Raw genomic sequence first — 26,819 nt, 5'->3', positions numbered from 1 at the left:
AGTTAAAGGCAACCAAGCACTACTAGAGCCATCTTACAGAAAAAAACAAGCAAACCTTTTGGCCAACCCAATATTTCTCAAACCATGTTGCAATGAATAATGTTAAACCAGGACTCTGCTGTGCTTGGAGAAATCTGAGCATTAAGGTAACTTGTGAATATTCATCCATACATCACATGGACCCAGCTCATAACCAAATGGATAGTAAAGAATATGGTGGTTACTTGGCTAAGAAAGACAGTCTCAGTCTCTCTTTCTCCCTGATCCCCATTATTTTAATTTATTTTAAAATGCAGTCTGGGGGCACAAGTTACCAGTGGTGATCATCTGTATAAATCAGACTTGTTAGAGGACTTTATTTCCTGATCACTCTCCCTGGCAAGTTACTGTAATGACTTGGAAACATTTCTAGTGTATGATAATAAACAGTTGATTTTTATTTCTCAAAATTCACTTTTCCCTAAAAAGCATTTCCTGTTTCTCACCACCAACCTCTTATTAGCATCCCTTTAATACTTACATGATTAAAAGTAATATTAATAAGAAAAATAAAGCAAGCTCTTAGTAGTGTCAGGTACCATTTTAATATTATATTACAAATAGTAACTCATTTAATACATCTGGCATCTCTGTGATTGTAGTTTGTATTATTACCATGCGATACATGAGGAAACTGAGTCAGAGAGAGATTAAGTAGCAAAGCCAAGATTTGAACTCAGACAATATCGCTCCAAATTTTGTGTTCTTAACACCTATGCTATGAGATATAATTTTATCACATCAAATCTGTAGTAGTGACTCTTATATGCTATGCATTGCTAGATAGCTGGGACGACCTGCTATTTAGTGTCTCTAAAACTTTGTAAATATAGTCAGGAGTTTATGTATTTCTTTATTTGGCTGCACCACCTAACTTGCGAGATCTTAGTTTCCTGACCAGGGATCAAACCTGTGCTCCCTGCAGTGGAAGCAGAGTCCTAACCACTGGACTGCCAGGGCATTCCCAATATAGTCAGGAATTAATTGTTATTTATTAAAACTATCTTAAGAGTTATTGATTATGGATACAGTTTCCAGAAGTATTGCTGATAATGTCTTTTATTTCTAATAAGTATCTATTTTTTTGTAAAAAGCATGTCTGTATGTTAGTGCTAATTCTCCATTATTTCGAGAAAGAGTATGGCTCACCCTATTTGATAGACGAATAAACTATGAACAAGAGAGCCTACATAACTCATCCAAAGTCATTCAGCTATTTACGGGCAGAGGTAGGACATGAACCCAAGTTAGACTGAGTCCAAAGCTGACATCCATTCCACTATATCTTACTGTCTTGAGCTATACTTTGGTACAAAGACGAGTTCCCGTGCATATGAGAAAAAAGTTGAGTGGATTATGGGATGGTCTAAGGCTAAATCAATATTTTTCAGACTTTTGTGTCCATCACCAGAAGAGCCAGTTAAAAATTCAGTTGCTTTGGCCTAGAAATTCTGCTTCAGTATGGAGTCTTTATGTCTAGGAACTTTAGTTCCTAAGAGTTTATTGGCAAATTATTTTTCAAGGATCTGGGATAGCATTTCCCAATCCTGATTTATTTGATGCAGCTGAATCCATTAGTATGTAAACAATATATTCTGTTGATTAAAAATAAACTAGTTTCCTCAATTTGTTATAGGAATGTGGTATGGGGGGCATGGTGGGGAGACTTGGAGGTTTTCTGAGAAGGCAGGACTTTAAATCTTGGGTTCTTCTGCTCTGGTGGGTTCTTGAGCACACCCCTCCCCCCCACTCATCAATCCCCAGGGATCTCTTCTTTTTCTGAAAACCTACATCATTGGTTCTCAAAATGTGGTTACTGGAAGAGCAGTCTGAGCATCACCTAGGAAAGTATGAGAAATAAAAATTCCCAACTCCACCCCAGATATACTGAATTAGAAGCTCTGGAGGTGAAGCCAACTATATATGGTTTTAGGGGCCCTCCAGATGATTTGAAATTATGCTAAACATGTAGAACCAATGGCCTGCGTTATTTGCTACCAAGCCACCCATTTGGCACTGCATTAGTTTCCTAGGGCTGCCATAACACAGCACCATAATCTGCATGCCTTAAACAACAGAAATCCATTGTCTTACAGTTTCTGGAGACTAGAAGTCTAAGATCAAGATGTTGGCAGGGTTGGTTCCTTCTGAATGCTGTGAGAGAGAACCTGTTCTGTGCCTCTCACCTAGCTTCTCGAGGTTTACTGGCAATCTTTGGCGTTCTTTTGCTTGTAGATGCATCACCTAGATCTCTGCCTTCATTTTCACATAGCATTCTCCCTCTTTGCATGTTTATGTCCAAATTTTCCCTTTTTTTCATAAGGACACCAGTTATATTGGGTAAGGGGTCTACCCTACCTCATTTTAATGTAACTAATTACATCTGCAATGACCTTATGTCCAAATAAGGTCACTTTCTGAGGTACTGGGGGTTAAGAGTTCAATGTATGTGTTTGTTTGTTTGTTCGTTTTTTTGCTAGAAAATATTTTTATTTTATCTCCCATTTGATTGTTTGCTTAGCTAACTATAGAATTCTCAGTCCAAACTCATTATCTTTCCTAACATTCAAAGTATAGTTCTGTTGTCTTCTAATGTATGTGTTTTAAGGGGAACACAATTCAGCCCATCAGCCCAAAACAGGCAGTTTTATTGATAACTGACTTGCTCTGTTGACATAGGAGATGGACACAGGCAAGCTATCCTCTTACCTGGTAAAAGTCTTTAACTCAACCTTTCACGCACCTAACTTGATGTCCTAAAGCTCTACATCTGAATCCATTTTGCTTCAAAGATTGTCAATTTTTAGTGTAAATACATGTCATCTTTTTAAATTAAATTGTCAGATTATAAAATGGTTTAAAAGCAAATATACTGTCAAACATTGCTGATATCCCTGCTTTAGAATACTGATGACAATGATAATAATAGCTAACATTATTGAGAGCTTACTATGTTCTCGGAAGTGTATTAAGTACTTTATGTACATATTTTCCTTACAACAATTTTATGACCCTATTATATCAATTTAGAGCAGAGGATGCCAAGGCTTAAAATGCTTAAATAGCTTGCACAAACCCATACAGCTATTAAAGAGTATTCTTGAGATTCCAACTAAGTTGGTTTATCAACTGTTCAGCTAATAACTGTACAATACAGTGAATAGAGTAAGAACATAAAAAATGGCCCCTTATTGCAATGTTTTATGGCTTTTACAATTTCATGTGGGTGAGTGATGGCCTGCATTTGAGGTAGGTTGACCCTGCAGTGTTAATTGGAATGTCAAGTGAACATGCTGTGCTGGTCTACTTGAAAACATTGCCCCTGGGGTTCAACATAACATCTCAGTGATGCAGAATTAAATTGTTAAAAAAGGCACCTTACTCTCTGGTTCTGAGTTTGACTTTTTTAGATTCCATATATAAGTGAGATCATACAGTATTTGTCTTTCTATGTCTGGCTTATTTCACTTTGTGTGATGTCCTCAATAAAGCTGGAAAAAATTAAATAAAAAATAAAAAGCCACCCTAACTGTTGGAGATATGATAAACCATGCGAAATGACCTACATAGACCATGAAAGAAATGTCACAGTTCTTTTGTGTTGTGGTAAAAAGGTCGCAAAATTTTCAAGATAACTAAAGGCAAATAAAAAACAATGAGAGACTTAGGTTACATGACAGATTATGCAAGCATCTACCTTTCTCCCAGCTCTAACTACCTAAACCTCTCTACCTCATCTCTGGTTGACTATAAGGTAAACATAATTTTCTTTTCCCCTTCACTAAAATCAAAAACACTTTTACGTTCCCCAATGAGATTCCAGCAACGCTGCTTAAAATTCCTGTGACATATTAAGCAGACTTATTTATAAAGTTCTTCTCTTTGGGGTTTTCCCCACAGATTGTTTTAGTGAATTTCCCACAATTGAATGAACTGTTGATGTTAGCATGCTCGTCCAGTTTAGACATTAAGGAGGTCAAAGCCTTTGGTCTATTTGGAATTGAGTAGACATGTTCTGAGAAGGTTCTCAGAAAATAGTACCTTGGAGCAGTGCTTCTCAAACTTTTATGTGTACTTCAGTCACCCAGAGTTCTAGTTATGCAGAATCTTGGGTTCTACCCAAACAGTGAAATTTTGCATTTCTAACAAGCTCCCAGGTGATGCAGGTAGTGCTGGTCCGTGGACCACACTTTGAGTAGCAAGGACTTGGAAGAGTGGTTTTCAAATCTGTCTACACGTCAGAATCACTGGGGCAACTTTTCTCTCTCTCTTTTTAAAACAATGTAACAGTTCTATTGAGATATAATTCACATACCATAAATTCACTCATTCAAATTGCACAATTCAATAGCTTTAGTACATTCACAGAGTTGTGCAACCATCAGCACAAGCAATTTTAGAATATTTTAATCACCTTCCCCCAAAACTTTGTGCCCATTAGAAGTGTATTCCCCTGTTCCCTCCACCAGCATCCTCCCCCCACCATATTTTAGGCACCCATTAATCTACTTTCTGTCTCTCTATATTTGCTGATTTTGGCCATTTCCTATAAATGGAATCATACAATATGTGGTCTTTTGTGACTGGCTTCTTTCACTTAGCACAATGTTTTCAAGATTCATCCATGTTGCAGCATGTATCAGCACTTCTTTAGTTTTTATGGGCAAACGATATTCCATCGTATGGATTAACCACATTGTATGAACGAACTCACTGTTTGATGGACATTTGGCTATTATGAACAATGCTGCTACGGATATTCGTATACCAGTTGTTGTCTGGGCATGTGTTTTCAATTTTCTTGTATCTGTACCTAGGAGTAGAATTACTGTATCATGTAACTCTATTTTTAAACTTCTGGGGAACTGTCAAGACTGTTTTCCAAAGTTCCTGTACAATTTTATATTCCCACCAGCAGTGTATGAGGATTCCAATTTCACCATATCCTCACCAACCTTTGCCTTTTTTCATTTTAGTTATTGTAACGGTTGTGACGTGGTATTTCTTTGTGACTTCAGCTTGCATCTCCCTGATTGTTCATTTATTCCTAGACTCTGCCCCAGATCTACTGGATCAGAATCTCTGAGAATTTGGGTTTGGAGAAATCTATAGTTTTTACTAAACTCTTCAGGTGATTTTGATCATCAACCAGCTATCCGAAGTGCTTCGCATCCTAGCGGTTATCTCAAGGGAATTACTTTAGCCTTAAGGAGAAGTGATCTGTGTTGAAGATTTCAGAATTCTTTATGTCTCGTGACTTGATAAAGTAGATTAGAAAATGTATTTCTTTTAAGACACACAGATTAACAAATTGTAGATCTTCCAAATGAAATGGTCTCTTAAGGGCACATTGACAATTTTCCTGCTAGTAATAGATTTTTCAGCAGTGTGTGTATTCTTGGTAGAAATTTGATGTGGGAGTCTTCTCTGAAAATGATTACATGACTTTATAGTTTATTTATTTGAATGGCTAGTCTGTAACAGCTATGGTTTAAATGCCTACAGAACCCAGGAGCAATTAAGTGGGTAGCAGTTTAAAAAATACATGATATCTAAGACACTGGGTGATTTAGTGGATGTGTCAGGAAACTGGGAAAAGAAAATTCTTGTCCTGACTCTAATTTACCTTAGCTATTAGGCAAGTCACTTTCTCTTTTGTCAGTTGTCTCATATAGTGAGGTTAAAATACATTACAGAGAATAAAATACTGACTTGGATAATTGTTTGTTTGCATCCTGTTGCCCACTTTTGAAAGCTACCATTAAAGTAGATACCAGTTATTTATTGAGGGTCTGCTATTTGTCAGATCTTGTGTTAACTGCTTCCTACATTTCTCATTTAATCATTATACCACTCCAAGGTAGATATTATTACACCCACTTTATAGATAAGGAAATTAACATACTTAGCAGCTAAGAAACTGGCTGAAGATATACAACTATTAAGGGGTAGAGCTGGAATTTGAATCTGGTTGTTTTCAGACCTGGCTTTACATTTTTCAACTTGCCTTACAGAAAATATAACAACAACAAACAAACAAGCAATAATCAACCAAGCAAAAAAAGACTTCTCAAAAATGTGTTAAAAAAAATCTTATGTAACCCTACTACCCAGGAAGAAGTAGAGTTCACTTCCACTGTCCTGCTCAGTCTCTTTTCTCTGACTACACCGTGAAAGGAGGGGCTTTTGTGCTAATGCACGTCTGGCAGACAATGGACAAGTAAAGGGAGCTGTGATTAAATGGAGACAGTACAGATTTTGGAGATATATCGGGCATTATTTGAGACTTGCCTTAGCTGTGCGATTTTGGGCAAATTAATCTCTTGGGCCTCACCTTCCTCATCTGTTAATTGCTGGTTGCAATGCCTACCTCGTAAGCTTATGTAGTGATAATGAATAATGGTTAAAACATACATAACATAGAATAGGTATTCAATAATTGGTAGGTCGTAATAATGTTTACTGACTGAGATGTAACGGAAACATTGGTCCATGAGGGCCACGTGACACCCAGCTCCTTAGGCCAAAAATCTAGTAATTATCCTCAGTTGCTCTCTTTCCCTCATAACTTGTATTCACTCCATCACCAAATCTTGCCAACTCTATCTTCAAATATGTCCCCAACTGGACCACTTGTAATCTTCAAGCCTATCACACCAGGGCAAGCCTCTCTCACCTTTCACCTGGCATCCCAACTGGTCAGCTTCTAGGCTCTTACAGTCTATTTTCCACACTGTGGACTGAGAGATCTGTTAAAAACATAAACCAGCTTAAATCACTTCCTTGGTTAAAGTCCTCTAGAGGTTCTCCATTGCTCTTAGAATGGAACCCAAACTCCTCATCCAGCCAACATGGACCCCCACGATCTCCCACGGTCTTCCTTTCTGAACTCATCTTTATCACTTTCTCCATCATGCGCCAGCTTTCTTTTTGTTCCTCTCAGGATCACTAGCTCGTTTCCTCTCAGGTCTTTTTGACTTGCCATTGAAGTCATCGCCACATTCCTTCTCCCCAGTCCTGGCTCACTTTGTTCATTTCAAATGTACCTTCTTTTTCCTGATCACCCATCAAAAATTTCACTCCCACCCGTTTCCCTTTATCCATTAACATGTTTTATTTTTTTATACCATATATAATATTTTTTGATTGTTGACATATTTATTCACATATAGTTGAGGAAACTATTGCTTGTATAACATAGTACACTCCATTTAAACAATTGCTGGTATAGCGCTGATAACTAGGGAGTAGCATAGTTTGAAAGGTCAATTAATTGCATGCCAGAGAGAGTACAATAGAAGTCAGAGAATGGAAAATACAGTGGTCTAAAGTCTCAAGTTCACAAGGAGCCAGAAGCCAGGTTCTTGATTGACGCTGGTTAGAATCGAAATGGTAAGGGTTGGGAGACAGGTCAAGAAGAGCCAGTGAGGCAATAAATTCACGGTGAATGGGAGACCAGAAGAAGCTTGATATGACTGGAGAAGAGTACCTGATTTGAAGAAATGAGTGTAATGCCTAGAAAGGGTGATGGAGGCATGTTGCCGAGAGTCTCAAATCTCAACTGCTAGACAGAGACACTGATGAACATTCCAAGAGCAAATGGTCTTTATATTCTCTATTTTCAGCTGGTTTCACTTATGTCTTACTGAGCTTCTAACATATAATCCCATGGGAGAAGCCTTTCATCTAGAACTGCTTAAATACCAGCGATTTGCTTTGGTGAGTTTTGCGTTTAGTTAAATGTGTGTCTGACAGTACCACAACAGTCCAGCCATTAAAGACAGAAGCTAAGTTGGGCTCCTCTGAGATAGAAAACAACAAAAACAGCTAGAAGAACAACCATGTTTGCTTTGGGACAGGCACTGCCACTCTGCAGTTTTAAAAAGGACCTTTTCATTCATCTAGGAAGACTTACACTATGCAAGCACACTTCCAATAGTAATGCTATTATCATAAAGAAAGCAAAGAGTTTTCTCTTTTCAGCTGCAGGCATACAGTGCTTTGCTACAGGCTGCTCTGATCATGAGAGGATTATTTGTTGTGACAGGAAAACGTGTACACCTCTAACTCCTTCCTCAGCTCTCCTTTTCCTTTGGGGAGGGAAGTTTATCCTTTTCATACCTCTTGGAGAATCGAAGTATATGAAAATCAATGTGCCATGGATGAAGTTTTCCAAACTTCAAAAGCCAGGTGCCCTTGGGCACAGAAGGGACTGCCTGCCACCCAAGTGCTGCCAAGCATGCTCCTCCACCCTGGCCTCCTCCCAGCAGGCAGGTCCTAGGCTGTTTAATGTGTTTTGAGGGCATTTGGGAGCTAAAACAGATGTTTTACCAGAAGTTATTTCTTCCTATTTGGAGGAAGAATAAGGGAACAGCGTGTGTTGTTGAACTCATATGTTTGGGGATGGAAGGATGTTGGAAGCTATTGCTAAATCATTTCTTTCCTGAGGCGCCCGTCTACCGTGGGCTGGATCAGCTTTTCAGCTTGGACTTGAAAATCAAGTCTCGACAACAACCACCCATTCTGCTAGAGACCTGCTCTGTGTTTTTAATTTTAATTCTCTTGAGTATTTTGGTTTTGCGCTAAACTGTGAAGTCAGCGCCCATATGTGTTGGGTGGGAGGGAGAGCAATATTTTATATGCATATATAATATATATGCATGTATATGTATGTCTCTATATAAACTGTATATATAAAATATGTAAAATAGATACATCCACATATATATTTATAATATATTATGTACAATATGTATTCGGTATATATCTATATTATATGTATATATAAATTATGTAGTATGTATGTATATTTAAATGATTTTCTACAACCCTTGGGACCGTCCTGCAGTTTTCTTCTTTCTCCTCCTGTTTTCCATCAGCTCTGCTGAGGTTGTTTAAATGGGAATTCTCTGACTATTCCCCTTGACAGGATGAGGAGCACAGATGACTGAGTTTTGGCCGTTCTCGTGGTGGCAGGGCAGGAGACACTGCGACCTACAGGAAGCTTCCTCGCTGGAGAGTCCTGTCTGGGGCACTTCCAAAGGGTGGGCTGGCTGCCCACGAGGCCGGGAATGGAAGCTTTGGCTTGGCCTGAGTTCATGGGAATTTTCCCCTGGTTACCTAGGGAAGTTCTGCTTCCAGTTCAATTTAGTAAGTGAATTATGTCCTCTTCCCCCAAACTCAGGAGGAGTGGGGAGATGGACATGCTACATTTTGTGCCCAGTTCACTTTCATGAGGTAAGATGTGTCCCTTCTCACAATATTGCAGGGCTCCCCCTGTGACTGGGTCCCCCTGCAGTTTTTAACTCTCAGAGTTGTCCACACTGAGTCTCCAGCAATTCGTCATTCACAGTTCAAGTTTTCCTGCCCCCAGTACTGGCTGGATCCCCCGATGGTGTCTGCTCCAGAGCCTCTGTTCCTGTGAGCCGTGATTCCCTGTGTTTGCCTATCTCTCCAGTCTTGGGGGCAGCCTTTTCCTCTCTGTCCTCCACTCTCTTACAGATACAAGAAGACTTAATTTTTCAGTCTATTGAGCTTTTTTACTTGTCGTTAGGACAGAATGGTGACTTCCAAGCTCCTTACCTGCAGAACCAGAAACTGGAAGTCTTACTTCTATATGCCTGAATGTTGACTATTGAAGTTCATGGTAGCAGAATGAAGGGCTACAGGGTTAAACTCAAGGTAAGCATTTTCCTCCAGTTAAAGGTGCCAGGGAAGTTATTTCTGGGTAAAGGGGAGGAGGCAGTAGAAGTTGTTAGCGAAGTGAAGCATTTGGGTTCATATGGATTATAAATTGTGAAATACACAGATAGTTGAGAGTTGCCTGAACTTGAAATCTGACTCCAGTTGTGATTTGCTTCTTGGGGGCCACTGAAATAGGCAATGAGAGTGACCCACTGAAAGAACTAAGAAAAGTTAACTTTTGATATTTCCATTAAGCAGAAGTTTTTTCTTCCATAGCTGAATCCTTAGGAGCTGGGCAATTCTTTCTGATAATGAATGTTTTCCCTACTGCTGGTTACATCCTTATAGCATGTGTTGGCTTGTGTTCTCTGATGATGTAAGTGTCGGGGAAAGGCCATTACTGTGGAGGATAAAGACCATAGATATTCCCCCTCGTCCCTGTCAATTGTTTAGATGTTCATCTCAGTGTTCTGGGAGACCCAGTAGGAAGTTCTGGGAAATAATTCTGGGATAAAAGAAGTTTTAAACAATGCCCATTTCAAACACCAGAACACTGTAAATAAACCAAGCCTCCCATTTACTTCCCTTTTAGCCATAAATACATCTTTTCCTCTTCTGGATCTTATTGGTTCCCTCTTATAGGACCTCAAGCCTGCAACATCCTTGGCAGATTTAGTTTAACTCCATTCTTCATCTAGTCTTTCCTCAGTCATCTGGCCTTCCTATTGCTCTCTTGATCCCGAAAACTTAGCCTCTGTGCACCAGTGTCAAACTGAATCTTGGCGATATTCGAGTTTTGGGTGAAGTAGAAAAGAATAGCTTTACTGCTTTGCCCAGCAAAGGGGGACACAGCAGGCTCACGTCTCTCAAAACTGTGTGTCCCAATCTGGGAGGATTTGGTGAGGAGTGTTATAGCAATAGTTCAAGGGTGCGTTGCCAATAATGATTAGGGTGTGTGCAGGGCCTGCACTCATTTAATCTGGCCTCAGGTGGTCTCTTAAAGAGCTTCTATGGTTCTTTTAATCTGGAATGAAGAATGCTAACATCTTCCATTGTTGGGGGTTTTAGTTCTGTAAAGAGCTCAAAGGTATTGTTATGTGTATCGCTTGAAGCAGAACCAGGACCCTGCCCCAAGGCTGCACTATTGTTTCTTGACTGCTCCTCCCTTGTCTCTGCATCCTCTCCTTCCCTGATTAGCAACTGTTTGAATCTGCCCTTTGGAACTCAGGGAAGGTCATGGAGGCTGAAGTCTATTCCCTACAAACAAGAAACAGGGGACACGGAAAGGCTTCTGTGCCCAGGAGCCCCACAAGGTCCTGCTCAGTTTCACTCTTAGGCTATACACTCCTTCTTGCAATTGCTTGAGCAACAGACATCTGAATTTTAATGGGCATACTTGTTGATGTTCATGTGCACTGGTATTTAAGAACTACCATCTTAATCTATTGATTGTACTTTCTTAATATATTTCATTCCCTTCTCTATAAAAGATAGAAGCAGGAATCTATATTGGTTAAGAACAAGAACGCTGGAGCCCTGACATTTAGTAGCTGGGCCAGTTCCTTAAACTCTGTGCTTCCATCTCTTTATCTGTAAAATGAGAATAATAAGAGTACCTCGTCCACAGAGGCTAAGAAAGATTAAATGAGTAAATATGTGTAAAGTATTTAGAAGACTGTCTTGCATACAACCAGCTATTATATTGCATAACAACTATTATCATTACTGAATCCTTCCTATCAACATTGAAAGCTATGCAAGACTCTCCTATTATCCTCTGTAGACCCTTTATCTCTCTCTTTCTGTAGTCACAATAATATCACCTTCCCTTTTTTATTATTTCCTCCACCAGATACTGTTCCCTTTCCCCAGCAGGGCTTTAGTACCAGATAAGATGCTTTTCTCAGCTCCACCCTTTAACCTAGTTATTTTCTACTCATTCTTCCATTGTCAGCTCACTGGTCCCTTTTGTAGGGAACCTTCAGACTAAGCAAATACCCCTGTTATGTGCTTTAAAATCCTCCACAGCATTTATCACAATTGTAATTTTATATTTATGTGTACAACTATTTGACTAATGTCTGTCTCCTCAACTAGACTGAAAGCTCCAAAAGATGTGGGATTCTGCTGATATTTCCATAAATGTTTCCCCAATGCTGAGCACTGGGCCTGGCACATAGTAGGTTCTCATAGGTCTTTGGTACATGAGTGATGAACAAATATGAATGTACATAAAAATCCTAAGGAGAGAGACAAGGCAGGGCTGCTGGTAAGTACTTCAACATTATTTAAGGAGTCTACCTTTGATATAAGACAGACCTAAGGACCAGTCTTCACTCTGCCATTGCCAGCTATGTAATCTCGGGCAAGATTCTTAACTTTTCAAGGGGTTCCCTTTCCTCATCTGTAGAATGGCCATACCACTCTAGGGAAGTACAGTGTCTACCATACAGAGTTGTTATGGGGATTAAAGACCTATGCATGCATAGGTCTTACTACAATGCTTGGGCCAAAGCAAATGCCCTATAAATGTTCATTATGATGCAATGATAATGACCTTCCTCCTGTTAACAAAACTCCCTAGAGGTCCCCAGTCTTCTCAGTGGCTAATTTCAACCATGCAATCCTTAAGTGATCTATTATGCATTTCCCATCCCATCTTTACTCACAGCAAGGAGACTGCGATGCCTTGGGTATCTCCTGCACAAAGTGGTCAGAGTTTGCTCTACCCCTTGCCTACTCTTGCTGTCTGTCACTGCTTCGACCTGCTCAGCGTGCCTGGTATTTTTTTCTGCTGCTAACGCCAAGGCATGCACCTCTATGCACATTCATCAATTGGCAGGGCCTTTGCCAGAACTACTCTGTCATCTTCAGTGCCACCCCTGCCACTTCCTTTCCTCAGCAGGGTTGGGCTCCCTCTTTCCTTTACTGCAGTTGGCAGAATAGAAAAAGGAATGAAGCCTGACCCCCTCGGAGCGAGATGAGCGATCTGTGAGGCACAGCTTTTCTAATGCGTCCTTTGTCGTTTGCGCTTTGAGGTTTCCTCTCTCCAGGGCATGACTCGGAGGGCCCAGGCAAGTAATGTCACGATCTTCCCGGAGATCCTAGATGGCGGCTCTGTCTCCCTATATCAGTGAGGTTGGGGGCAGTGAGAGTGACAGGAAGGAGTGTCAACCCTAGGAAACTTGGAGCAACTATTGTGCAAGCTCTCTCTCACCTCTAGGACATGCACCTTTTTTCTCTCCCCCCAACCCCTAGGCCAACTTTCTCTCATGAAGAAAATCCTTCTTCCTCTTACAAAGTAGTCTTGCCCTGGTCCAAGGGCATTTGCAGATCAGCCAGGGCCATTCAGAGGGGCCCTGAGCAGTTTTAAAGTCCTAGGATGCCCCCACTTTATACAATAAGTTTTATGTTATATTTTTTATTTTCACACTAAGGAACATTTGGTTCATCCCTTCCCTTGACACCTTATCCACAACACTCTCCTTTCCATTTATTTGGTGAGGGTTTTTTTGTTTTGTTTTGTTTTTTGCAGTAGCAATGGGAGTGGGTAAGGCAGGTAGATTATACGCTCTTTTGCTTCTCTGAAGTGGCCTTGAAACAGTTTGAAAATCACAATTTGAGGAACACATCAGGGAGGAAATTCACTCTTGCCAGACCTCCTGTGAGGAATGAATAGCAATAGAAATAGTCAAGTGATCAGTGTTCTACCTAAATTTTGTTAATCTTTTCCCAAGGTAAAGTGCATACAATTATTTTTTACAGGATGCTTTGCTGATTTTTCTTTCAAGGACAAAAGATTTGTAGTCTGAGCAGCTGGATCACTTCCTCCCACTATTTTGTCCTTGGAGACATTTGGCCCATTAAAAGGAGCCCACGGATTCCATTTCAACAGATGCATCTCACATTTATTCAGGATATAAGTGATAGGGTGACTCATTGTGCTGCTAATACAATTACAGTCTTTGTTGTTTTAGAATCATATCTTGATTCCATATAGGCAAAGAGATTTATCATTATACTCTGTTGTAAGGAAAGACTAAAAGGACAATATATGTGTAACATTGTCAGAGAAACTGGAATGTTCCTACTTGAGAATAAAATGAACAGTTTTGTCATTTGATTCACAGCCTTAGGTGAATGCACATAGAATGTGGGCTTTCTGAAACTCAGTATAAAGTCAGGGACTCCTGGGTTTGTAACACTGGAAAACCTATAATGAGGTGCTCTGGGTAGCTGGTTGCTGAGAAATAAAAAAGAGAGAAAGAACTCTTATTCACTTTCTTATATGTTTTGTACAAATTCTATCTCTACGTGAGTAAAATGCAAGTACTGGTAAGTACAGTATTTGAATTTTACTTTTGATCACTTTTGGACAAACATGTACATACATTTAAATTCTCCAAAGCAAATTTTTGAAAAAGTTTTATTATTTTTAACGCAATTCTGTTTCTCCTTCAACAATGTCTGTCCCTTCCCTTTCTTTCTTCTACTACTTTTAGCTCCCAGTTTCTGTAGGGGTTCTTGAGGCAGCAGGAAGAGTGAATACAGCTGCCTACTCTTCCTCAAACTACTTTCCTGGGGCCAAAAATTTCATTCAGGAAGTGAAAGAAACAAGGTACATACCTGACCGGGGATGGGATGGGGGGGTGGGGGTGGGGGGAGGGGGGTCTTGTCACTGATAAGCAGGAAAAACATCCTTGTGAGTTTTCTCTAAGGTCTGAATTTAGAAGTAATTTAAGCAGATGAGAATTTGAATCTCAGCTGTGCTATTTACCAGTTGGGTGACCCAAAGCAGATTATCCTCTTAGTGAGAAGTAGTTTACATAATATGGCATCACAGTTCTACTCTCCTTAGAGGATCATCAAAGGATTCTGAATGATGTCACACTGACTGGTGCATACTTAGTACACAGTAAATGTTAGCTATTCTTTTTCTTTTAATTATTATACTCTCAGGACTAATTGGTAGCCAAATGCATGAGAGTTATGGACTATTTGGAAGCCAGCTCCAGTTAACCGAGTGAGAAAAGAGATGGAATATAGTTTTTGACATATGACCTATTATTTGATCTCTGGTAGGCTAGTTAACCTCAAATCCGAGGAACTATATACCAATCATAGGACTGGGTTTTGATTAAGGTTATATTAACCATGATTTGATTCAACAATGAACAGACAATAAGAGCATGTCATAGGTTAAAGGAATTAGGAAGAAGTAAGAGAATCCTTGACTTAAGATAGGCAAAATGTTGATATTTTGTGCTCAAGAGGCAGTGTTGTATAACAGAAAGCCATATACTTTGGAACTAGAGAGAGATGGGTTCAGATTCCAACTCTAAGAGGTACCAGTTGTGTAAATTTAAGGAAAATGTTTCCTTTTGTTTTTTTCCCTGTAATATGTGGATAAGCATACTTACTTTGGAGTATCAAAAAGATTGAATGGATAGCTCATTTTAAAGTACTTACTAATACCATGCTAGACATATAGTAATTTCTCAATAAATGTTAGTGCTTTTTCTTCTCCCTGTTCTCACCTCTTTAATGATGCATAAAGCTATGATTTGACACCAACTCTAAATTTAGCTCCTACTCTGTCCTAAAGAGCGTTTTCTCTGCTGGCTCATGATCTGATTTGCTCATTGCCTGAGAAGCCCTCTCCCCTCGCTGGCTTTGTCTGCTCAAGCTTGACACAGCCCATCTTAACTAAGTGTTAGAAGAAGTCAGATTTTTGTCTCAGATGAATTTCTAATCGATGACATATAATTCTACCTAGAATTGCATTGGTTGGGGAATGTCTCTTCAGCTACACCATATAGGTGAACCTTTACGTATATATTACCTGTAACAGCCACTTGGGATTTATTTTTTTTTTGAAAGTAGGTAAAGCATAAATCATGAATTAATAAAATACTCTGACAATGAAGCTGCTTCTGCATCTGACTAAGGGGATTAATTCTCCATAGCCATGACTGAAAGAAATCAGATTATAGTTTCAACAAAATAGTAAACTGTGGTTGTTTCTTTCTTTCCCTCTCAGTTTGATGTTCTGGTGATTTTGTATTACAATCCACAATCTGGTGCCTGCTTTTAAAATGAAGTTTTATTAGTACACAGCTGCACTCATTCATTGATGTATTGTCCATAGATGCCTTCAGGCTACAAGGTAGAGGTGAGTAGTTGCACAGAGAATAAACCATGTGTGGCCCCCAAAGCTGAAAGTATTTACTATCTGGCCTTTTACAAGAAAAGTTTGCTGACACTTGTTGTGAAGAATTAGAAAACTATTTATGTGTTAACCTACGCTTGGGCTCTCTTTAGATGGAACCTGGGGCATAGGGTGAATGGTTTCTAGAATAGGACACAGTAGGTCTATGACAAATGGCAATTGAATTAAATATCTACAAAGCATTAGTGTTGAAAAAATGTTAGTAGCAATTCTTAGCATAATGACATTAATTGGTTCTCACTGAACACAGAAGAGTGATCTCTATTGTTAAAGAAAGGTTTGGCATCATTGAAAATGGACACTCTCATGAATCCAGCTGAGGCGAAGGAAGGGTGAAAACTTCGTAACTAGAGGTCGCTGAGCTCCACCCAACTGTCTGGTGAATTCCCATGGTGTCAGGCCACTGTGAAGCCTTGCTCATGAATGGAAGGCCATTTAAAAATTTTTCCTGCTAGTAAATCTTCAACACGAAGCCTTCCTGCCTTTTCTCTATCCAAACATCTCATTTTCCCCAGGATCAGTGTGACTCTGTCCAGTCCCTCTCACAATGCTGTGGCAAAGAAATGGAAAAACTATTCAAGTTGAAAAATTACACCAACTGGTAAAATTTAGCTGGCTCAGTACACTTAAAATGTCACGCATTTGTAGCTTCATTGAACGACTTTATTTATCCAGAAGGAGCTCCAACTTCTGGTCTAATGGGGCTTTGGTGGCTAACTCTATCCAGCCAGAGCTGTATGTTGACTCTTTGTGTTCAGTTGACCCTCTCCCAAGCCTGGGAGTGTGGGAACCAGTACCTGGGCAGAGCTGAGCCTAGACCACACACTCATTTCACAGAGTCCATTAAACGGTTATCATATGATGCTATGTTACTCCTCCTGTTGACCTTGCCCTGAACGGCTGTGTGTCGAATTACTAATTATCCCTGCAGCTTTGCTACGTAAATGCCAGTTAATTTCCACCTCCACTTTTGGAAGCCACACTGCTCAGACAGAGCCACTGCAATAACCTCAGGAGCTAGCCGTTTCTTGCCAAGGCAGTGGGATGCCATCTACCACCACTGTAACCATTACCACCAAGAAATGTTTTCTTAAGTACACAACAATAGCTAAAGACCAGAAAAAAAAAAAAGAAAGAAAGAAAAGAAAAAGAAAAAGCCTTGCATTCACTATTCAGCTCTGGACCGTTCTCATGCTTCAGTTTCATGCCTGGTCGACACTGGACACTTGCCTGTGCTGTATGGAAATAACAAGTCACCATCTGGGGGTTTCATCATCTTACTCAGAGGCAGGCGTGTCTCTAAGGATTATGCTTTGCCTACTTGGCACGGAAATCCTGCTTTAGCTTCAGTGATTAGCAAATGTAGGGACTGATTTCCCTCAGTCTAGACCCCAAAGACTGGCCCAGACAGACACAGGAATTCCCATGAAAACCCTCTAGGCTGCAGGCCATGATTTACCTTCTGTTGTAATATTCTTGCTAGGATATTGCTAGTAAGGTTTTGCAAATCTTTCAGTTTAAATTGACCCATTAATCTGGGATTACAAAGTGTTAAAATCACGATCATATTTGAAGAAGATAACTCGGGAGCACTGCAGGTCACACAGGAGTGGGCAGTGGGTGTGCGCTGGAAGAACAGTTAGGAGGCCGATGATCACTTTTTTGATTTAAGCATTATTTTCTATGTTAAAATTATTTGTAGCCGTCAGAAAATAATGGACTACATGGATCTCTCACATATGGCTAAATTCAAAGGGCTTTGATTTTAAAATAAGAACTCAGGTTTAATTGATTCTTTCGTCAATCAACACTAAAATCAAGGCAAGGGTCTTAACCTAAGTAGTGTTTGTTGTTTTATTGGGTGGTTTTTTTTGGTGAATTTCCTAGCTGGCTTTTGAATTACTGATGTGTAGTTACCTACACCAAGAAATAAACAAAAAGATGCTTATTTTTATGAATACAAAGGGCAGTATTACTTTATTCATTTCTTCTTTAAACATTTATTGGGCTTCTGCCACATACCCGGCCCTATGCTAGGTGCTGGAAATACAACAATGAGAAAAATTACATTCTGTTCCTCCCTCATGAGGTGATAGTACCTCCTGAGACATGATCAATTAGAATAGATGTAAATTCACACATTAAGCAACTAAAAACATAATAACTTTACAAATGACTGTTTGGTGACACTATTTCCTCTACATTAAGACACCAATTTTTTCTAGTTTATTACAATTCAGCAAAGCTTTTTTTTTTTTCTATCAATGTCTTTTAATTAGGAAGATAACTCTACTTTTTGGAGAAAACTTTGGAATACTTTTCTGTTTGGAAATACACTTCCCATCATTAGTTTTTATTTCAAAACTCTTCTATTATGATTGAAGTTATACTTTCTCCCAACCTATCTTTCTGGCCTTATCTTTCATTATTCCCCCTTCCTGCTCAATGCTCTAGTCAAACCAAGCAGCTTCTCTTCTACTAAGATGCCTGATCTTTTCCCATCTCCCTATCTTTGCTCACCATGTCTTCTTTGCCTGAAATGCCCTTCCTCCACCTACCAACATCTCCACCTGCCTAATCCTACTCAGTTCCAAGAGCCGGCCTCTATGCCATCTCCTTTATGAAGATGTGCCTGCAGAAGAGGGAGTTAAGCTTTCTGTTCTCCTCTGAACAATTAGAGCACTTTTTACTTCTCAGCAATAATGCAGGGCCAATAACATGTGTGTATATTTCTCTTCTTTTCTATTGGCGTGTCAGCTTACAGAAAGCAGGAATAATACCTTACTTTTATTACATTACTTATAAAAACTTTTAATTTATTTATATATTGTAATAGGTAATTATAATTACATGTAATATAATTCTACTACATGTGATTATAATAATATATACTTATCATATTAATATAATATATAATTATACAATTATAATTATATTTTTATTTGTAGTAAATAAGTTTTATTATCTCAGTTACCCATGGCACCAATATTTCTTGAGAATTTCCTATGTGTCAAGTTCCACGCAAGGCTCTGGAGATATAGATACCCTTACTCCCCATCTTACTGGTGGGCATTAAATACATGGATGCTATAAATATGGTATTTGTGTGATACCAAATTAATGCTCAAATACTCTTCAGATCTGGCCCAATTCTTGACCTGTGTTGGAGTTGAGGTCCCAGAGGCCATGGGGAATGAATTTTTTTTAGGGGTTTACACTCTCTGACAGTGCTTGTTTTCAGTGGTATCTGACTCTTTATACACCTTGCATCATGAAAATTTGGTTAGGTCAACACTGGCTCACCAGGAGAGAAGAGTTGGGCAACTCTTCAAACTAGCAGCTGCAATTTGCAGTCAGGCCCAGGGGTGTAGCTTCTGCTACTGTCCAGGCTGCCTAACTGCCTTTTCCAGTCATGCAGTAGAGTGGCAAAGTTGGAAAAGTATAGGCTGCTTTGGTGTTAGACTTGCCTTTAGTATAGACACAGCTTCACCCATAACTAGAGGGAAAGCTTTGGGGGGGGTGCCTACTTCATCTGTAAAATAAGATAGTAATACCCTCCTCAGTGAAGATAAGTAAAATATGTAAACTCTAGTGTCCATAACTATGCCCATAAACTATGTATGGTCTGTAGGCCAAATCTGACCTGCTGCTTGTTTTACAAATAAAGTTTTGTTGGAACACAGGGACACCAAGTTATTATGTATTTTCTATGTGTCTGCGTAACATAGGCAGCACTGAATAGTCACAACCAAGACGGTATGGCTCATGAAGCCTAAAATATTTACTATCTGGCCTTTTATAGACAAAGTTTGCTGATCCCTGGACTAGAACACAGCCCTGCACCTGGAAGATAGTCAATAAATATTAATTGTCATAATTATTCTCTTTTTCACCAGACCTAATCTGGGTAAGAGTGGAAAAGAAAGGCTGGAGAAGAGTTGGCAGGAGAGGGACTAGGGTGGCTAATCTTCTCTTTCCACTTATTGGAAATTCAAATTGGAATTGAACTTGAGTCTGGGACTGAAACTTAATAGAGACCTGAAGAAGTAAAATTTCTTTCTTTTTTTTTTTTTCCCCTTATTGAAAACTGTCCAAAACTTTTTCTGGACAGTTTTCTGGTCCCAAAACTTTTTCTTTCCTCTTGGAAAGCACTATATGTCACTGTGGAAGTTAACAGTTTGTTCTTAATAATGGTTATCATTGGTAGAGATCATGAAAATCTTCCATCAGAGCATAGCACTGCCATTCCAGGCAGTTTTTGCCTGTGTTGGTATTGATTTCAATTAAAACAAGTTATCTGAATCACTGGGCTTCCTGTTGGCTGCACTCATTGCCCAGTGATGCAAATGGAAAGCCTGTTTCAAACCTATGATATCTGGTTACTTACAACAAGGCCCAGGCAGCTGGGGTATAAACAAACCTCAAGCACCAATCAGTGTAGAAGGAAATGATCTTCATTTGCCCTACATGATGTCATCCATCTTGAGCCTGACAATTTTCTAACAATTATTGACTGTGAGGCCAGGCAAATCTTACAAATTCATCTTATTCCTTATCAGGGCAGGTAGTCAAGCATATCCCAAAACATTTGATTTGGTTCAATTCCTTGTGTAGATATCCTTTCCTTCTCTCTCTCTCTCTCTCTTTTTTCCCCTCCATTATGTCAATCTCTGTGAGAGGAGTTTGTGTGTTTGCACAAAGCATAGCATGATGGTGTTCTGTGTCTGTGTGTTTATTCTGCGAGTGAGCATTTGAAAGGCTTTTCTCTTCTACTTGTTAGCTTACAAATAGCCTAACCCAGTGATCAGACACCTTCATTTCACATAATGATTCAGCAATTTGTGTCAGAACGGTTCTTTATAATAGCAAAACAGACCATCATTTCCAAAGATACATGGCACATGAGGCCAAATGTATAGAACATGTAATTTGTGCTTTTGTAAATTCACATATTTGAATCACTGCCTTTAAGGCTTGTGTACTAGATCAAGTCACCTAGCTAGAAAGTGAGCCTAAGTCACTGTGGAACAGATTGACTGTTTTTTTCCCAAATTGCCTTCTTTCAGACACGTAGCTAGACGATATTTCCTAGCCTCCTTTGCAGTTAGGTGCAGCCTTGTGTCAGAGTTGTGGTCACTGAATGAGGTAGAAGGGATATACACCTTTTTCAGGCCTAGGCCATAAAATCCTCCTAAATGCAATCCTCTAATCTCTTTACTGATCTTACAGCTGAATAGAGAGGACTCCAAGGACATACAGGAGGGAGACCGTGGCGAGATGGAAGGGGCCTGGGTTCCTGAATGTGAATGTGGAGCAGATCTCCTAGCCCCACACTTGCCATCACCAGCCCATATTGCACTGTGATGAGATCTTTTGTGCCACTCTTACCATCACCCTACACTGGACTGTGATGAGAACAAGCAAACATTTATTGTAAGTCACTGAATTTTGGGGTTGTCTGTTATAACAGTGAGTCTAGCCTGACGAATGTACTGGCTGTCATTCTTCTGTGTAGCATTGTTAATTTTTAGTCATCATCTTCACAAATGCAATCACTTTCATGACATTATATTTTGCTGTATTGTACGAAATAGATGATATGCTATAAAGGTGTTTAGAAATGTGAAGATGTGTGGGCATATTCACTGAAAATAAAAAAGCTCTTATGTAGTTTTTCCTCCACAACTTTCCTGTGCTGGAGCTAACGTGTTCAATGTCAAGGTAACAATAAGGGCTTGATGTCTTAGTTTCGTTTTGTAAGCAGAACTCTTTTTTGTAGAAATACCTGTTTTCCCTGGATGGGTCCATTACTCTATATTAATTGAGCCAACTGTATATGAAATATCGAGCCTAATTATTGGGCAGAAAATGGCAAATTATTTTGTCTTTGTTGGGCTGAACATTTATTTGTATCTTAGAGGGAAGTGAGTATGGCATTAAGGAGGAAAGGATGAAGAAGTAATTTTGCAGGTGAGGAATCTGCAAAAGGTTTAGTGTTACTCTGTGATTTTCCTCTGCCACTGGCTGGCCTGATCCAGGTGAGGCAGCAGTTTTAGGCTTGATCACAGAGTGAGAATTTTGCAGTGCATAGTGTCAGACCTAGAATGGACACACACATGAGCAAGAAGCAAAGCGCTATTGTTAAAACCAGGAAGATGTTGGGAACATTTGTTTCTGCTACTTATCCCGAGCTGACTGATGCTTGGGGGCTCAGAGAGTTTAGCTAACTTAACCTAAGATCACAGACTAATAAATTGTGGAGCCAGGATTTGAATCCAGGAAGCCTAATTCCAGAACCTATGCATATAACCACTCTTGTGTAGGAGGAAGAATTTCCTGGACTTTGTGTGTGGCATAGACTGGAATAGGGAGAGGCTAGAGACAAGGAGCCTATTTAGGAAGACTCTAAATATGAAGTTATAGGAATCTGGAAGAGGGTGCATATTTAGGGACTCTGATTTACATAGAGTAGCTGCTTCACAAACAACACTTGAAAAGGTGAATGAGTGAGCTTTTTTCACTACAGGTGCCAGTAAGTGCTGCTGTCGCCACCACTTTCTGGGTAGTCATTTTTTTTACTGTACTTCTTTGCTTTGCCCACACATCATTGCTGGCGGAGTCACTGAGTCACAGCTTCCCTGAGGATGATCGCCGCCCCCCACCAATGGCTCAGCCTGCACTCTCCAAACAGATGGAAGGCACCCTGCCCTTTTGCTAGATCCTCAGTCAGCACTGTCACAGCTCTTTATTGCCTTTTCCCATCCTTTCCTTTGCGGGTTCAGCGCTGTTAACTGAAATTTAATTCACTCTTCCTTCATGCTACATATAACGTCCCAGCAGAAAGTCTCTTCTCTGATAAGTCCTCTTGCCCTTTCTCTCACCCTTTCTTTTGCATTTGGTGCTAAGGACGGCATAGGGGGTTATTGAAAGATAAAAAGAGTCTCTCTTCAGTTTCACAAATGCAATTCTTTTCTGATTTGGTGATATTTAGAACCTGGGAACATTAGTCTACATTCCCAGTCTGTGCTCCCCGCTGCCTAAATCCTCATGCTAGAAAAGCAGTCAGCAAACTTAAAACCCACGATTGCTCTAAGTAGGTCTAAGCAAGTCCCATATTTCATCGGCAGTTGGAAATGGAGAACAAAGGAAGGAAAGGAAAAGTGGTAGGACAAAGGGAATGGGGTGAAGAAAGAGGAAAGTGTGGAGAAAGCTTGCTTGTACTAAAAGCATGCATTCTTATCTTCAAGATGTTCACTTAATGCCATTTTTTTTTTCTTATGTGATAGAAGCTAATGTCACTTTCTGGGGATAAAATGGTAGGATATCTTTGAAAGTAATTTTTACAGGAATGAACAATTTTGTAAAATTTCTGACACAGGCTTGTATAACCAAGATGAATTTTTTTAAAAAAGGATGGTTTAATGTGAAAAATCTATTTCTGGTAGGTATTATGCCTCTCATAACATGGTCATCTTTTAAATGACAGTAATTAAAGTGCAGTGGGGCTGCGCATGAGTGGTAGCCAGCAGCATTGGGAAGATGGGAAGAGCAAAAAAAAAAAGAAACGATCACTTTGGTTCCAGAAAACCTCCTAAAAAGAGGAAGGCGTATCAGGCCCTCAAAGCCACCCAAGAGAAGCAGGCACTTTTGCAAGAAAAGGAGCAGAGGAAATGAAAAGAGCTCCAGTTTAAGTGACTAGAATGGTTCCTAAATGATTCCTGGCAGCAACTACATGACAGGGTGCACCTTAAATGGTTAGAAGGGAAATCCCATGGCTTGAAAGTGCCAGGTAAACCTTTCTTGGCCTTTGTTGTAGGCATCCAAAGGATTAATGTGGTGAGTTTACTGGTGCAGAGTACCATTGCAAGACTTTGCCTAAGTAAGATTTTCAGTGGTATCTTTGTGTAAGTAAACCCTCATGCCATAAAAACGCTTTGGTATAGTGGACTCTTATGTGGCCTGGGGAATTTGCAAATCTAAAGTCTGTTTGGGAACTCAGTTTGAAACACGGACAAGCCAAGGTCAAGAATAAAATCATCCCTCTGACAGACAACACAGTGATTGAGGAGCACCTGGGGAAGTTTGGTGTCATTTGCTTGGAAGACCTCATTCATGAAATCGCCTTCCCAGGGAAGAATTTTCAGGCGATCTCAGGGTTCTTGTGCCCTTTCCAACTCTCAGTGGCCCATCACACTACCAAGAATAGGGTGGGCTTCCTCAAGCAAGTGAGCTCACCTGGTTATGGAGGCAAACACATCAATTGGCTCATCCAGCAGCTGAACTAAACTTGGAATCTCTTAAAGTACAAGTGCATTGCAAGAATGTGTTTTTGTTTTATGTAATTGTTACCCAGTATCTTCAAAGAAGGTTATTTTCTGCTATATCCTCAGAAACTGGAGGGGAAGTGTCAGGGAAAAGATGGCGATGTTCACAGCAGGCACTTTTCATCCCACCCCAGTTCCAAGGAAAAGTTCCTGTGTATTTTCCACATTAGCCACCATGCACCTCTGAAACCAGCAAAGGACTCATGCCATGGAGGAGGGAGTCCTGTTTTGTCATATCTTCTTTCCTGGGCTTTAATGTTGGTGAATGAATACCCAAGCATGAATACAAGACAGCAGTGGACCAAACCCAGGGGCATACTTGAACGTGGGGATTCCTATGGCCTTGTTTTGGGAAGAACTTGAAATACAATTAAGAAAGAAGTACACACACATATAAAAATTATGACAATTAACCTGGAACAAATATTCAGGAAGGCTGAAGTGAAGTCTATGAAATCATGAATGGTGTAGCTTCATAATAAACAATAGCTCAGTTTCATAGATATTTATTTAGTTTATGGATTTCAACTCATGTACTAAGCCCTGAGAATACAGAGATAAAAGAGACACAGTCCTGCAGTGAACTGGGGACTCATACGGTAATTCATGTAGAACAGAGGTAGTGGTGGGCTTCCTAAATGATGTGAAGGATGTAGTAAGTCTTGAGTGAGTAGATCTTCAGAAGAAAACATTGCAGTCAGAAAAAAGGAAGGGCCTCTGAGGAACTATGAGAATTGATAGAGCTTAAAACATGAAGCAGAGAGTGATGGGCAATGAGAGTTGAGAAGTAAGAACACCTTGCTACTTTTACATGGCAATTAGGACATTTAAAGATTATATTATTCCATGGAAAGGCTCACGTTCCAGTGGTGCTGGGAAAACTGAATAACTACATGTAAAAGAATGAAATTAGAACATTATCTAATACCATATACAAAAGTAAACTCAATATGGATTAAAGACCTAAATGTAAGACTGGATACTATAAAGCTCTTTGAGGAAAACATAGGCAGGTACCTCTTTGATATAAATTGCAGCAATATTTTTTTGGATCTGCTCCTAGAGTAATGAAAATAAAATCAGAAATAAACGAATGGGACCTAATTAAATTTAAAAGCTTTTACACAGCAAAGGAAACCAAAAACTAAACAAAAAGACAACCTACAGAATGAGAGAAAATATTTGCAAATGATGCAACTGATAAGGGATTTATTTCCAAAATATACAAACAGCTCATACAGCTCAATATAAAAAAAAAAAAACCCAATCAAAAAATGGGCAAAAGACCTAAATAGGTATTTTTCCAAAGCAGATATATAGATGGTCAACAGGCACGTGAAAAGATGCTCAACATCACTAATTAGTGGAGAAATGCAAATCAAAACCATGATGAGCTATCACTTTACACTGGTCAGAATGGCCATCATCAAAAAGTCTACAAGTAATAAATGCTGGAGAGGGTGTGGAGGAAAGGGAACCCTCCTACACCGTTGCTGGGAATGTAAATTAGTGCGGCCACTATGGAGAACAGTACAAAGGTTCCTTAAAAAACTAAAAATAGAGTTACCATATGATCCAGCAATCCCATTTCTGGGCATATATCTGGAGAAAACTCTAACCCGAAAAGATACATGCACCGCAATGATCATAGCAGCACTATTTACAATAGCCAAGACATGGAAGCAATTTAAATGTCCACAAATAGATGAATGGGTAAAGAAGATGTGTATATTCCAATATACAATGGAATATTACTCATAAAAAGGAATGAAATAATGCTATTTGCAGCAACATGGATGGACCTAGAGATTATCACACCAAGTGAAGTAAGTCAGACAGAGAAAGACAAAATCAGATAAGATCACTTATATGTGGAATATAAAAAAATGATACAAATGAACTCATTTACAAAACAGAAATAGACTCACAGACATAGAAAACAAACTTATGGTCACCAAAGGGGAAAGGGGGGGAGGGAGAAATTTAGAATTTGGAATTAACAGATACACACTACTATATATAAAATAAACAAGAACCTACTGTATAGCACAGGGAACTATATTTAGTATTTTGTAATAACCTGAGATGGAAAAGAAGCTGAGAGAGAATATATATATATATGTATAACTGAATCACTTTTCTGTACACCTGAAACAGTGTAATTCAACTATACGTCAATTAAAAATTTTTTTAAATGAATAAGATCAATAAAAAAATCATATTTCAAATAAAACCCTAGAAGATTAATAATAAATTATCTGCATGTTATAGCACATGTTTGATGCCATTCTCAGCATATGGTTATTTCCTATATTCTTACATGTAAATGGTGTGAGTCTTGCTCCTTTAAATACTTAACTATGTGTGCAGTATTTGTACGTCAGAAAACACAAGAGATGTATCAGAGTAGTATATACTTAAGTATTAAATACAGGGCACAAAAACAGCTTCTTATGAATTCAAAGGAAGGAGAAAACCTTTGTAGGTTGAGTGACACCCTGTGGTTTGTCTTCCTCTTTTCACTCCTTTCCCCCTCTTCCCTT

The 26,819-nt window shown here is 39.3% G+C and overlaps 1 pseudogene; it reads left to right on the top strand.

The window, feature by feature from the left end:
• Positions 1-24,237, top strand: part of LOC114886186 — a 29,266-nt pseudogene extending 5,029 nt beyond the window's left edge.
• Positions 24,238-26,819: the final 2,582 nt, after the last annotated feature.

Source organism: Monodon monoceros, unplaced genomic scaffold, assembly GCF_005190385.1.
Source record: "Monodon monoceros isolate NGI ecotype Baffin Bay Population unplaced genomic scaffold, NGI_Narwhal_1 Super_Scaffold_6, whole genome shotgun sequence".
Lineage (NCBI taxonomy): Eukaryota > Metazoa > Chordata > Mammalia > Artiodactyla > Monodontidae > Monodon > Monodon monoceros.
The sequence above is the reverse complement of the archived record's forward strand: the minus strand, read 5'-3'. Positions and strand labels throughout refer to the sequence as shown.